Source organism: Pleurodeles waltl, chromosome 7 (genome assembly GCF_031143425.1).
Source record: "Pleurodeles waltl isolate 20211129_DDA chromosome 7, aPleWal1.hap1.20221129, whole genome shotgun sequence".
Lineage (NCBI taxonomy): Eukaryota > Metazoa > Chordata > Amphibia > Caudata > Salamandridae > Pleurodeles > Pleurodeles waltl.
In genome coordinates, this window is record NC_090446.1 from 963859103 (window position 1) to 963873069 (window position 13967).

A 13967-nucleotide genomic window follows, 5' to 3' on the forward strand; every position below is an offset into this window, starting at 1 on the left:
GATGCTGCACTCCTCAACAGCCCCTGGACGAGAACGAAGGGGTCTTTCTATGCACTTTATCTGTCGATCTGTCCATCACTTCTGCTTCCTGTCTATCCGTTTATCTCTTACGGTCTCTCGGATGTGAGTTTTTCTAATTGACGTTTGCCTATATCGTTTTTCTGTTTGTCTATTTCTTATGTGTCTATCCCTTTAGCTCCCTGTTGTTTGTCCTGCCTGTCGTTTGTTCAATCTTTTAACTAGCGGTCTTTCCCTGTACACGTCTGTCCTTTATTTGTTGGTTGTTTTTCTTTCTCCTCGCGTAGGTGTCTGTTTACCTGCGGTTATTTCACCGTTCGAATACCTGTCTGTACGGTTGTTTTCTTGTCTGGCTGCTTATTAGTGTAGCCGTGTAATTGTTTGCCTGCCTGTCTACCCAGCTGTCCGTTGGTCTGTTTGTCTGTCTCTCTGCCCAGTTATATGTGTGTCTAACCATGCATGCTGGCATGCCTCCCCAGCGAAACATGTGACTGCCTGCCCCTGTTCCTGCTTGCCTGGCATCCATTAACCCGGCGTCAGTCCCTTCATCTGTGTTCGTGTGTACGCCATTGTTTCTATACGAGAGTCCGCTGTCGCTTCATCTGTCCGTCCTTTGTCCACGCTTCTCTGTCTCCTTTCTCACAGACCATGTTCTCGTGCAGCTGCACCTCTAATGTGTCCCCATCTATCGGTTCGCAAATATTCAAAATTACAGATAGATTCAATGATAGAGAAAAAAAGAAAGCTGTGTGTTATCTACTGCACGTGCATTTCTTCTCCGATTGTGTTGCTGGTGTCGGAGTGAACCTTAAACCACCACACACCGACCGATCTGCCCTTCGCTCTTTACTACTTCACATCGACAAGTTCAAGCTCCGCCGTCCTGGGACCTGACCGGCAATTCGTGATAGGGGGGACGGGACGGAACCACGTAACCGCGTAGGTGCCTCGGCCTTCACCCGTGGAAAACAGACTGACCTTGCTGCGTACTCGTTAGAAAAAAAACTAAGTGCGTCCTTTTTCTCTTTATGAAATGACTACCAAAGTGACGAATACCGCACGCATCTTGTGAGTACAAAACTCCATTTAAAACCTAGAGTTCATTGGCCAGAAACCAAGCACTGTAAATTCACCAAGAGTTTCAGGGAGAAGTCAGCGGTCTGTATGAAAGCACAGACCTCCTCGCGCGCGAAGGTGCTTGTGTAATGTGAAGGACCGGCCTTTGGTGCAGTTCCCGGCAGTGACCCCATCCGTCTACGTATGTCCGCAGGGACGACGGGTGGCTTAGTGGAGACAACACCAGTACCTCGGCACCTGCCGAGGGGTCGCCGGGGGTGCCAGGGCCCTTCTCAAGGTCTGTGTGGAAGTGAGCCCGAGGGGCGGGAAGCTACCATAGACAGAACCCCCCAGGCCGCCTACGCCACAAACCCAGTGCCGTGGCAGGCCTTTGGAAGCAGGGGACGGCGCCGGGGTGTTGCTGCCAGCTTTGGAGGCCTGTGTGGGGTTGTCGTGGACGCTGCACAAGGATCCGAATGATCAGTTCGTTGACATTATTTCGAAGCATGCCGACTACGCCTTTTATGATATTTGCTTCATTCCACCACCGAGTGGATGTATGAACATTCGCAGCACCTTGTCACTACCCCATCAGTTGTTGGTAAGTTGCTCCCCAAGAGTCATTTCTTCCCTTGCACTACATGCCTGCAGCTCTCTGTCCCTAGGAGGACGACGGTGGTCGGCCGGAACCTTTGCCTAAAGCCTTAGGCTAGAGAGCTACCGCAAAAGGTATCTCCTCGGTGTGACAAATCACCTCCAAATAAACGTGACCCGACGAGGTGGGAAGGCAGGGGTTGTGATTGGGCGGGAAAGCCTCTGGGAGCTCGGCGGTGTTCACAGTTGCTATGGAGAAGGGGTCCTCACATGCAGCACAAGACGTCTGGAGACGCTTCGCTTCAGACTGCTGTGTGTGTCTCAGTCCGTGGAGCCGGCTACACCCCTCACATACATCAGTCTGTGAGAGAGAGAGACTGGCTGAGTGTGTTCTTCAGCGACCCCCACCGGTGTTTCCGGGGAAGGTGTGCCGCGGGGTAATGTTGAGAATTAAAAAGCCTCAGAGTGGATCGGGAAGAGTTCACAGCGGGAACTCCGCTAAAAAGAATACTGCCTGATCGCGTCTATCGTGACACGAGCAAAGGATATGTTTGTTAAAGTTGGGCGTTCTCTGTCCAGTCGGCACCGTTTCACTGTCCCGTGACTGCGGCGGGCCCATCCTGTCAGACAGTGCCCTCTGGTAACGGCGTCTTGGAGACACCGGCCTGTTTTTAAATTCCTGCGTTTTCAGGCAAGTCCCACACTCTGCAGCAATGCGCGATTTAAACTGAATTCCAGGAGCTAGTTCCCAACCTGCAGACTCTATCACCATATGCTTTTGTTGCCTTTACAACCCTCTTCCGATAAACTATCGGATCAATGTTGTAAGTATGTCTTTAAATCCAACCATTTTGAGTGGTATAAATGGCCCATCCTCAGTACACTATTACCCATATTTATACTTTTTTTGCGCCGCATTTGCGTCATTTTTTGACGCAGAGACGGGGCAAACTTGCAAAATACAATTGTATTTTGTAAGTTTGCGCCGTTTTTGCGTCAAAAAGCGGCGCAAATGCGGCGCTAAAAAAGTATAAATATGGGCCTATGTGTATTGACTATTGTTGTATACGTCAAACACGGGAAGTCGCGCAGCAGCTGGGCTTCAACCAAAGTTGCTGAACAGTGTTGTATGAAAGGGAGAGTGCAGAACAGTGCCATATTTACCATGTTGTGGCACTTTTTTCGACTTTGTTTATGCTGACGCACATTAGGCTTATATGTCAACGCCCCATCCCACCCGCCTGCACCAATAGTGGTGCAATGTGTTCTGCCAAGCATATGTTTTGTACAGACATGTACACTTCCAATACAAAGTGCTATGATTAAACTTAGTGTAACCCCCTTTTCACCATGCATGTGTGCTGTACAGTGCAGCACTCATCCAAAGTGGGAACAATTTGGAGGAATACAAAACATTTCATCTAGTTAAAGTCAATCTCACAAATAAGTTATTTTTCTGTGCAAAGCCATGCCTATATATGTTAGTAGATATGGCTTTGTGTAGAAAACCCTGGGTGGTTGTATTGGAACAACCATGTACCAACCATGGTACGCCCCTTGGACGACAAGCAGTGTTACTTTGAATTGTTTTAGGGCTAATTAGCAGCACAGATAAAGTTTTGCACTGGCAAGTAAATCCCAAATCAACTGCTTGAGCTGGTTTGCATTACTTTTGTGAGAAAACTTGGTGCAAAAATTGTAGTAAACCTGCCCTACATGTTTAAGATAAAAACACATTTGTTAAAAATATATATTTTTAGTAATACGCAATCAGATTCTACTTAGGACAAACCTTTTTTAGTAAGTTTCCCTTAATAAGTTTCCATTAGAAGGATGTACTCCAGAATACAGATGATAACACCTTTACATTGCCTCTAAAAAACAATAAACATTTGTCACCATGAAGCCTTAAATGGCTCAATTAATTAAACCTATGTACTGACTTTCAAGCAGCTTTTAAATTTGTTGATTAACCCTTATCACACATTTATATTCTGTTAAGGTAGAAGGGACCCTGGTGATGGTTTGCTGTTTGCCTCTACATTGGCTTCTCTCTCTCTTACTTTCAGCCAGAGGGACCAAAAGGTCACATTAATTCTGGATTTTTTTGTGTCTATTTAGTATTTTTTTAAACAAAGCATGGAAACTGTTACTGTAAAAATTAATATGAATGTTTTTCATTATAGATCCAGCCCACTTCAACCACTGAGGTCACCCAAAGCCATTTTCTGATAGGGAGGGCTGTGCTTGCCTTTCCATTGCTTTTCATGCCTCATGATGTTGCACTCTCTCTTCCTAATCAGCCCACTTGCAAAATGCCTACAAAAGACGTGAGCGCTGGTGGGATCTGTGCGATTCGGAATTCCCAAGTGGAAACCCATTCCGTACACTTATAAAAAGTCTAGTGCTCGTGCAGCGACCCTCATTTAACCAACCAGAAAATCATCAGGTAAAATCTTTGTGGGAAAAGACTGTATTGTATCTTGGACCTCTTTTATGACCCCTGCAAATATTTTATACAAGGCACGGGGGAGCATTACAAGCTTCCCTCGTAAGCCATCATTTTCCACACCATCCTTCACTCTCTCTCCCCAGCCTTAAAACAACCCCTGCACTCATTTACCACAATCCTTGCACATATTTCCCACCTGCTCAGAGCAGAAGGGAAATGTGTGCATTAAATCCCACAGAAAAGGGACTACCATGCTGAACACCACCAGGTAAACCTAGGGTGGCACAGTTTAGTTTAGTTTAGTTTATAGATTTGTAGAGCGCATGGCTACCCGGGGGCATCCCAGCACTAAAGTACACCATGAATGTCGGAAGAGCCAGGGGAAGCAGATTAACTGGGAAAGAGAATGGTTTTCAACTTCCTCCTAAAGAGAAGTTCAGAGGATTCCTGACGGCATTCAAAGAGCAGGGCATTCCAGAGCTGAGCAGCCCTGATGGAGAACGAATTACCTCCCCATGATCTCTTGACCGAAGGGATGTAAACCTGTCGAGAAGAACGAGATCTAAGAGGTCTAAGGGGCGAGTAAAGAAAGATACGTTTTCTAAGGGAAAGGGGACCCTTATTGTGTAAGGCTCTGTGAACAAGACACAGAGCTTTAAACTGAATGCGCTGCTTAATCAGGAGCCAATGAAGAGCTGCAATTGCTGGTTTAGCGGAAAGATGCCTTGGGGTATTCATGAGAAGGCTAGCGGCCGCGTTCTGCGTAACCTGCAGCCTCTTTATTACATAAGATATAGAGAGTTCCCGTAGTCCAGGCGGGAGAGAACTAGGGCTTGTACAAGAATTCTTCTGGCAGCGAATGGCAGAAGTCCAAGAATCTTCCTGACACTTCTAATTAAGCCGAAGCAGATCGAGGAGATTCTTTTAGCTTGTGTCTCCATAGTTAAGCGTGGGTCAAGCAGAAAGCCGAGGCTTTTTACTTGTGTTATTGGAGGAGGCAGGCTGTTAAAAGCCTCAGAGTACATATCCAGAGGGCCATTACCTATAATCATTACCTCTGATTTGCTGTCATTAAATTTCAGTTTACAGTTCTTTCCTGTTCTGTAATTGCACTGCATGAGTGGGTTGCTGCCACATGGTACTGTTAATTACTGATGCCGAGTTTGCACCCACCAATACCAAGCAACTTGTAATCAGGGCAATGGTAGGCTACATAAAGTGCCTGGGGACAGATCAACAAGGATGAACGGCTTGGTTGTCACATCCCACTACATCTACAAATACACAGGAGGATACTTCACCACACTTCAACTTCAACACAGCCTGACCATATAATGTATGTCTAAGCACAGGCGTATCTCTACCACCTAAAGCAAATGCCTGTATGATCAATTTCTTAAAGTGAATTGTAAGACTGATGTAGAATTTGCTTTAAAGTATGCCTTGAGCGGTCTCCTGGTTTATCTCCAGGATGGTGTCTATGCAGAGATAATACACTGGTATCCCCTTTATGTAGTCTTGGCATCACTGTGTCTTGCCTCTTGAAACTATTGTAGTGTGGCAGCAGGATGGTGGTGAAACATTATTCTGTTGTCAAACTAAGCCAGTTTCTCTCGCCAGTAGCGTCATTCTGATATTGTGTATAATAGCCAGGGTCAGGTTGGAACAGAAAATGGGCCCAGGCACCAAAATAAATGTGGCCCCCATTAGTGAATCAGATAACTAAAAAAAGCAACCCATATTTGCAAACTGGGACAGTTGGGTATTCTGCAGGATATGGGGGACTGCATGCATCCGTTCTTGCTGCATGCAATGTTTTCTATCTATCTATCTATCTATCTATCTATCTATCTATCTATCTATCTATCTATCTATCTATCTATCTATCTATCTATCTATCATATCTTGTGGCCCATTCAAAGTTGTCCCTTTGGTCTGCCCTTGATAGGCTGATTGCTATACTTAGTATAGATACTTAGAGACATCCATTGTAGAGAAAATGGTCATTCTTCTCAAAGAAATGTTGAAGAAAATTCCCAATGCCTCTTTCATTCTTCCTGTGATTGAATCAATGAGTGCTAATCAGTGGGCATTATTACCACCTGTTAATTGCTCTGCCAGGAATCTGTGCTATTCTAAATTACAACAAAATAAGTTGTTGTTGAGCAGTTTCCATGTGAGATGATAGAGCTATATGAGTAGAGGGAGCCACAAGGCCTATCAAACTGGCAAAAACTGTAGTTACTTTGAAATAATTTTGCAATAAATGGATGCTAGCATTTCAAGGACACAAGGATTCCAGCAAGCTCCAGAGCACACAGAATGTGTGCCTGATGGGCAATGTCCTGCAAAGCAGCCACTTCAACAGAAATGATGCCACTTAATAGCATATATTATAACAAAAACCAAGCTCCCAAATTTATTCTAAAGCCCCATCTCATCAAGTGTGAAATCCACTAAAATATCAAGTTGTTTTTAGATCCGGCAGGGGCAGTGTGCATTAAAAATGCAACATTTATCACAATTAAACCCAAGACTTGTCAGTCAGACATCCTGAAATTAGGGTCATTAACCCACCACTATCCACGTTCCGAAACCTATACCTGTGTGCAGTCTCAAAAGAGCATATGTTGCAGTGTCTCGATGAGCGGACTACAAAGTATTTTTGTCCAACAGTGAGGCAGGAGCATCTTTCTGATGATGGAATAAAAAATATTTCATGATCTCATTATTTCACAAAAGGAATTTGTCAGAGAATCGGCTAAAAGGGCTATTTTCTTGGAATAACTTTGCAAAAACTGGTTCCAAAGTGCTTTGTACCGGAATCTGTAGAAACTGCTTTTGGTTATCTCACTCATTCCTAGTGCTTAATTTGAGCAAGGGTGCTGGTCGGGGCCACCAGCACTCATTTTTGTGGACCAACCCTTATTTTTCCTCATCGGCCTTTCCAAAGAGCAAAAGAGGGAAAACACACAAATGGGAAAAGGAGGAAGAAGAGGAAGACAGCAAAACCGTCAAGAAGGGAGAAAGCAGGTACCTGCAAGAGCCAGATAAAGAAGCAGGGAATATATGTCAGTGGATTAAAGAGGCCTGAGGTGGATTAAGGATTGGGCAGCCTTGGCATTTGGCACATTGACATTTAATAGCACTAGCCGCAGGCTTCTGAGCTGAGCTTTGGACACTGGAATTCATTCATTTACAAATTAAGCACTGCTCATTCCCATTTTTTAAGATCTCTGCCAGTAGCCTCTAAATAATGTCAAATCCACTAAAACACGGTAAATCGTGGCTTGTGTGATCAATGTATTTAAAATGCACGATTTATCACTCTGCTTTCTTGCATTGCCTCTTAGGAGAGCTCTACCCCAGTTTATCCCATTATTGTAAGTGTTAGTCCTGTCTCCCTTGGGTAACTTGTTAGCCCCGAAGCTCGTGTAGTTGCACCCTTGATGACGGGCATCTTGTCCCCCTCTGCAGCCCTGCTCTTTCACACTGCCCAGTCTTCCTGTCCTGTACCAGGTTCTTTGCCCTGGTGACCGTTTCCTCTGTCTGCGGGTTTTCTGTGTGTCATTCCCCTGTCCTAAATAAGGGATCTGCTTCCTATTAACTTTAAACTCGCCACATGTCTGCAATTTAACCGTCTCCGAGAGGGACTGTGCACTACCAGCTTTGGCAAAACTAGAATTACGAGTTTTGTAGAATAAATCATGTCGACTTTCCTCATACACCGTGCCAGCCTGACTTTTAAGACCTTGGGCTTTGAGGGCTCAGATCGACCTGCCAGTTACGATAAACTGATGAAAATATGTTTGTTCTTCGCTATAGTAGCTCACAGCTCATATCTCGTTTCTAAGCGCTTTGAAAAACAGGCGTCCCTATTGCTCTGGATTCACCGATGTCAGAAGGAGGAGAGCCTGAGCTAGCGTTGCCGAGACTTAATTTCATGACCTCTAGGTCACTACAGATGTCAGCGCCATCTGAACCCTAACGACCATTACACATGACCAAAGCTGACTATGTTCAAAACTAATAGCTTTGTGAAGGAACCTAAAAGAGACATGCAACAGCAGTGCTTAATTTGAGCCGGTGGGATGACCACACTCATCTTTTGGGGCCGATGTGGTCATCCGCACTTATTTTTCCTTATCAGACATTCCCCGAGAGCAATTCAGGGGGAAACACACATAGGGGAAAGAAGAAGGAGGAGAGGAAAATCGTCAGCAAGGAAAACGGTAGGAGCATGAAAGAGCGAAATAAAGGGGCAGGGAGTGTCTGGCAGTAGATTAAAGCGGCATGAGATGGATTCAGCGCTACAGACCTTGGTATTCGGCGCGAGGACATGTATTAGCACGGGCCGCTGCCTTCTGAGAGAATACTTTGGGCGCCACCCCCATTACGTTACAAATTAAGCACCGCAGCAGTACCATTTTCAACTCCGAAATATTTAAATAAACGAATTCAATGTTGCTAAACTAGGCAGGGCGCAGAGCTCTCCCGCATTGCAACATTAGCCAAACCACGAATGTGCCGTGTCCTCCCGAAAACGATAACAAAGCCCTGGGTCCCTTAGGTTGCTGTAAGGCCATATTTAAGCTATGGCAACCGAGGTCACTAAATGCAAAGGTAAACAGCGAGGGCATGGCTGTCCTAATACCGTTTGTGGACATTGTGCAGTCTAAGTGTACACAGTGAGACAGTGATACATCTTGGCACATTTGTGAGGATTTCATCTTTCCGTTTTAACCAATATGCATTTGTTCCCGATTCTGTGATCTTATTTGAACTTTGCTGGGGGTATAAGCCTCGCTCGTCTCCTTCTTCATGTCCACTGACACATGAAAACCACACCCTTGTAGGGGCAGAAATCTAGGCAACGCTGTCAGTCTGCAGTTTCCCTGTTGCAGTGTTAGGAAAACAAGTGTCCCTTTTCGTTTTTCTGCCATGTTTGACAGCATGAGATGACCCCATGCTGTAAACAAAATAAGCACTGACAAAGCCAGTAGGTGTGGGTTTACAGTGCTAATTAATACATGCAACCTTAGCACAGTAGAGGGAAACACACGGGAGAGATCTAGCAGAAGAACACGGAGAGGGCTATAGTTGCAAAGAAGCAACTCATGCAACTCAATGCAAGCCTTCAAGGCGATGTAGAAGGCTACACACAACCATCCAATAACATTTTAGGTGAATGATGAATATTCTGCTGGGATGAACCAAGACATGACTGACAAAGTATGTAGTCAAACGCTGAGAATTAGTTCAAAGAAAGCCAATGGCTGTAAGGAGCCGAACCAAACCCCATTATATAATGCTAGCAATAGGTCTGTTTGACAGTTGCACCTTCAAAAACTAGACCTAAAAGTGGGCTTCCTGGCTAAAGTGTTTCTATATTGGGTTTGACTTTTTTAATTTTATTGAAGTCACACACTCATATGGTAATTATCATAACCTTTGTCGGGTGAACCCTTAACCCCTGGGAGCAACAGAGCAGACAGGCTTAACTTAGGGCAACGTGTAAAGTATTTGTGCAGTATCAAAAACAGAGATAAAGTCAAAATGCTAAGCATTTCAAACCTCAAACTGAATTAGACAAATAGAGTAAAAGTTAACAAAATTATAACAAACTGACACAAATCTTATAAGGGGAACCAGAGCTATGAATTTTTGAAGTTTTAAGTAGGAATAATGCCAAGAACCACAGAGTGCAAAGCATAGTCAATGGTCGTGGTAGGCAGGGACCTAGGCGCAATTTGAGGCTGACCACGATGGTTCACAAGCCAAATACCCCAATCAGGTTCATCTTGGCAAATATTTTACTTTTTGAATTAGAGCCTGATTTATAAGTGGGCAGAAGCCAGAGGGACTGCGTAAATTACTCCATCCCCCCTAGTGGAGGGACCGCCCGCCACATTTATAAATCACTGCCATCACAGCAGTTCCTGCCCATGCATTACGCTGTTTAGTGCATGGCTCCATCAGCAAGCCGGAGCCCTGCACCAAACAGTTTTCTTTTTCATTTTCAAAAACAAAATCCTGAATCCTTCACTATGGGAGTCATCTTCCATGGTGAAAGGCACTATATTTCAAATTTATTGTCCCCCCACCAGGATTTGCCTGGCGATGATGGACACTAAAATTGCTATATGCCCACCCATCCTAATTGGGTGGGTGGACATACAGACATTTTTAGGTTGAGCGCACAAGCGCTTTGACCTGATGTTAGTATTGTGGGCTTTTAACCACACCCACTAGTTTCACTCGTTTGTGGGTTTGCTTTTCAGAACTCACTTGATGTGATTGGTAAATGCTTTACACGTGTCCCACCTTGAGTCTGTTTTTGTCACCCTTGCAGACTGCCCCTGTTACATGGATAATTGCACGATTGCCTAAATACTTCAGCGTGGGCAAACTATTTTTTTTCTCTTTTGTCTCACTGCATGGCGGCCCTAGGGCCCACAGCACGCACAGGCACAACAGCGTGAATTCATTGTATACATTTCCCCTGCTTATACAGAATATTTTGTAGGGACACAATGCACTTTTAACTTTCCTTCCACCCTCCTGAAAATAAGATAAGCCCCTTTACTCTGTATATTTTTTATTCTGTCTGGACCCTTTTATTGCACCCTTGGGGGGCCTTGAACACCTTATGGAGGGTCACAAAATACACGAAAAATAAAGTGTTTGCGGCCTGCTGCCTGGTGTTTAGTCCGTCCTAGCTTGGTGGACTAAGTTTCCTGTCCCTTCAGCTGACACAAAGCATAGCATAACATAACATAACACAACATTGCGTAGCATAACTTAACACAACATAGCATAACATAATACAACATAACATAACAAAACACAGAATAACATAACACAACATAGCATAACGTAGCACAACTTAACACAATATAGCATAACACAATATAACAACATAGCATAGCGTAGCATAACACAACATAGCATAACATAACACAGCATAATACAACGTAACATAGCACAACACAGCATAAAAAAGAATAACATAACACAACATAGCATAACATAACACAACATAACATAGCATAACAACACAACACAACATAACACAACTAACCACAACATAACACAACACAACATGGCATAACACAACATAGCATAACATAGCATAACACAACATAGTATAGCATAACATAACACAACATAGCATGACATAACACAATATAACACAACATAGAATATCATAACATAACATAACACAATATAGCATAACGTAAACTAACATAGCATAACGTAACATAACACAGCATAGCATAGCATAGCATAACATAGCAGAGCATAACACAACATAACACAACATAGCATAACATAACACAACATAATACAATTTAGCATAGCATAACATAACACAACACAGCATAGCATAACATAACACTATATAACACAACATAGCATACCATAACATAACACAATATAATACAACATAGCATAGCATAATATAACACAACATAGCATAGTTTAGCATAATATAACATAACAGAATACAACACAACACAGCATAACGTAACACTACATAGCATAACACAACATAACACAAAATAGCATAGCATAACAGAACATAACATAGCATAACATAACACAACATAACATAGCATAACACAACATAGCATAACATCACAAACACAATATACACAACATAGCATAAAATAACACAACATACAACTTAGCATAGCATGACATAACACAACACAGAATAGCATAACATAACACAACATAGCAGAGCATAACAAAACACAACATAGCATAACATAACTCAACATAGTATAACATAACACAACATAACACAAAATTGCATAGCATTACACCACATAACATAACATAACACCGCATAGCATACCAGAACACAACATATCATAGCATAACATATGACATAGCATAGCATAACATAACAAAATGTAGCATAACATAACACAACATAGCAGAATACAACATGACATGACATAGCATACCATAACATAACACAATATAACACAATATAGCATAGCATAACACCACAGAGCATAGCATAACATACCACAACAAAGCATAACATAACACAACATATCATAGCATAACATAGCAAACATAATACAACATAGCATAGCAAAACAGAACATAACACAACATAACATAACATAGCATAGCATAACATAACACAATATAATACAACATAGCATAACACAACATAACATAGCATAACACAACATTACATAGCATAACATAACAATACAACACATCATAGCATTACATAACACAGTATAACACAATATAGCATAACACAACACAATAAAATACAACAGGGCATAGCATAACATAACACAACACAGCATAGCATAACACAACATAGCATAACATAACACAACATAGCATAACAACACAATACAACACCACATAGCATAGCATAACATAACACAACATAGCATAACACAACACAACATAACATAACGCAACATAGCATAGCATAAGATAACTTTACACAACATAATACAATTTAGCATAGCATAACACAACACAGCATAGCATAACATAACACTATATAACACAACATAGCATACCATAACATAACACAATATAATACAACATAGCATAGCATAATATAACACAACATAGCACAGCTTAGCATAATATAACAGAATACAACACAACACAGCATAACGTAACACTACATAGCATAACACAACATAACACAACATAGCATAGCATAACAGAACATAACATAGCATAACATAACACAACATAACATAGCATAACACAACATAGCATAACATCACAAACACAATATACACAACATAGCATAAAATAACACAACATACAACTTAGCATAGCATGACATAACACAACACAGCATAGCATAACATAACACAACATAGCATAGCATAACAAAACACAACATAGCATAACATAACTCAATATAGTATAACATAACACAACATAACACAAAATTGCATAGCATTACACAACATAGCATAACATAACACCGCATAGCATACCAGAACACAACATATCATAGCATAACATATGACATAGCATAGCATAACATAACACAATGTAGCATAACATAACACAACACAACATAGCAGAATACAACATGACATAGCATACCATAACATAACACAATATAACACAATATAGCATAGCATAACATAACACAACAAAGCATAACATAACACAACATGGCATGGCATAACATAACACAACATATCATAGCATAACATAACAAAACATAATACAACATAGCATAGTAAAACAGAACATAACACAACATAACATAGCATAGCATAACATAACACAATATAATACAACATAGCATAACACAACATAACATAGCATAACATAACAATATAACACATCATAGCATTACATAACACAGTATAACACAATATAGCATAACACAACACAATAAAATACAAAAGGGCATAGCATAACATAACACAACACAGCATAGCACAACATAACACAACATAGAATAACATAACACAACATAGCATAACAACACAATACAACACCACATAGCATAGCATAACATAACACAACATAGCATAACATAACACAACATAACAAAACGCAACATAGCATAGCATAAGATAACTTTACACAACATAAAACAACATAGCATAGCATAACCTAACACAGCATAACACAACATAGCATAACATAACACAGTATAGCACAACATAGCATAACATAACACAATATAACACAACATAGCATAGCATAACATAACACAACATAACACAGCATAGCTCAGCATAACATAACACAACATACCACAACATAGAATAGCATAACACAACATAACACAACATAACATAGCATAAAATAACACAATATAGAATAACATAAC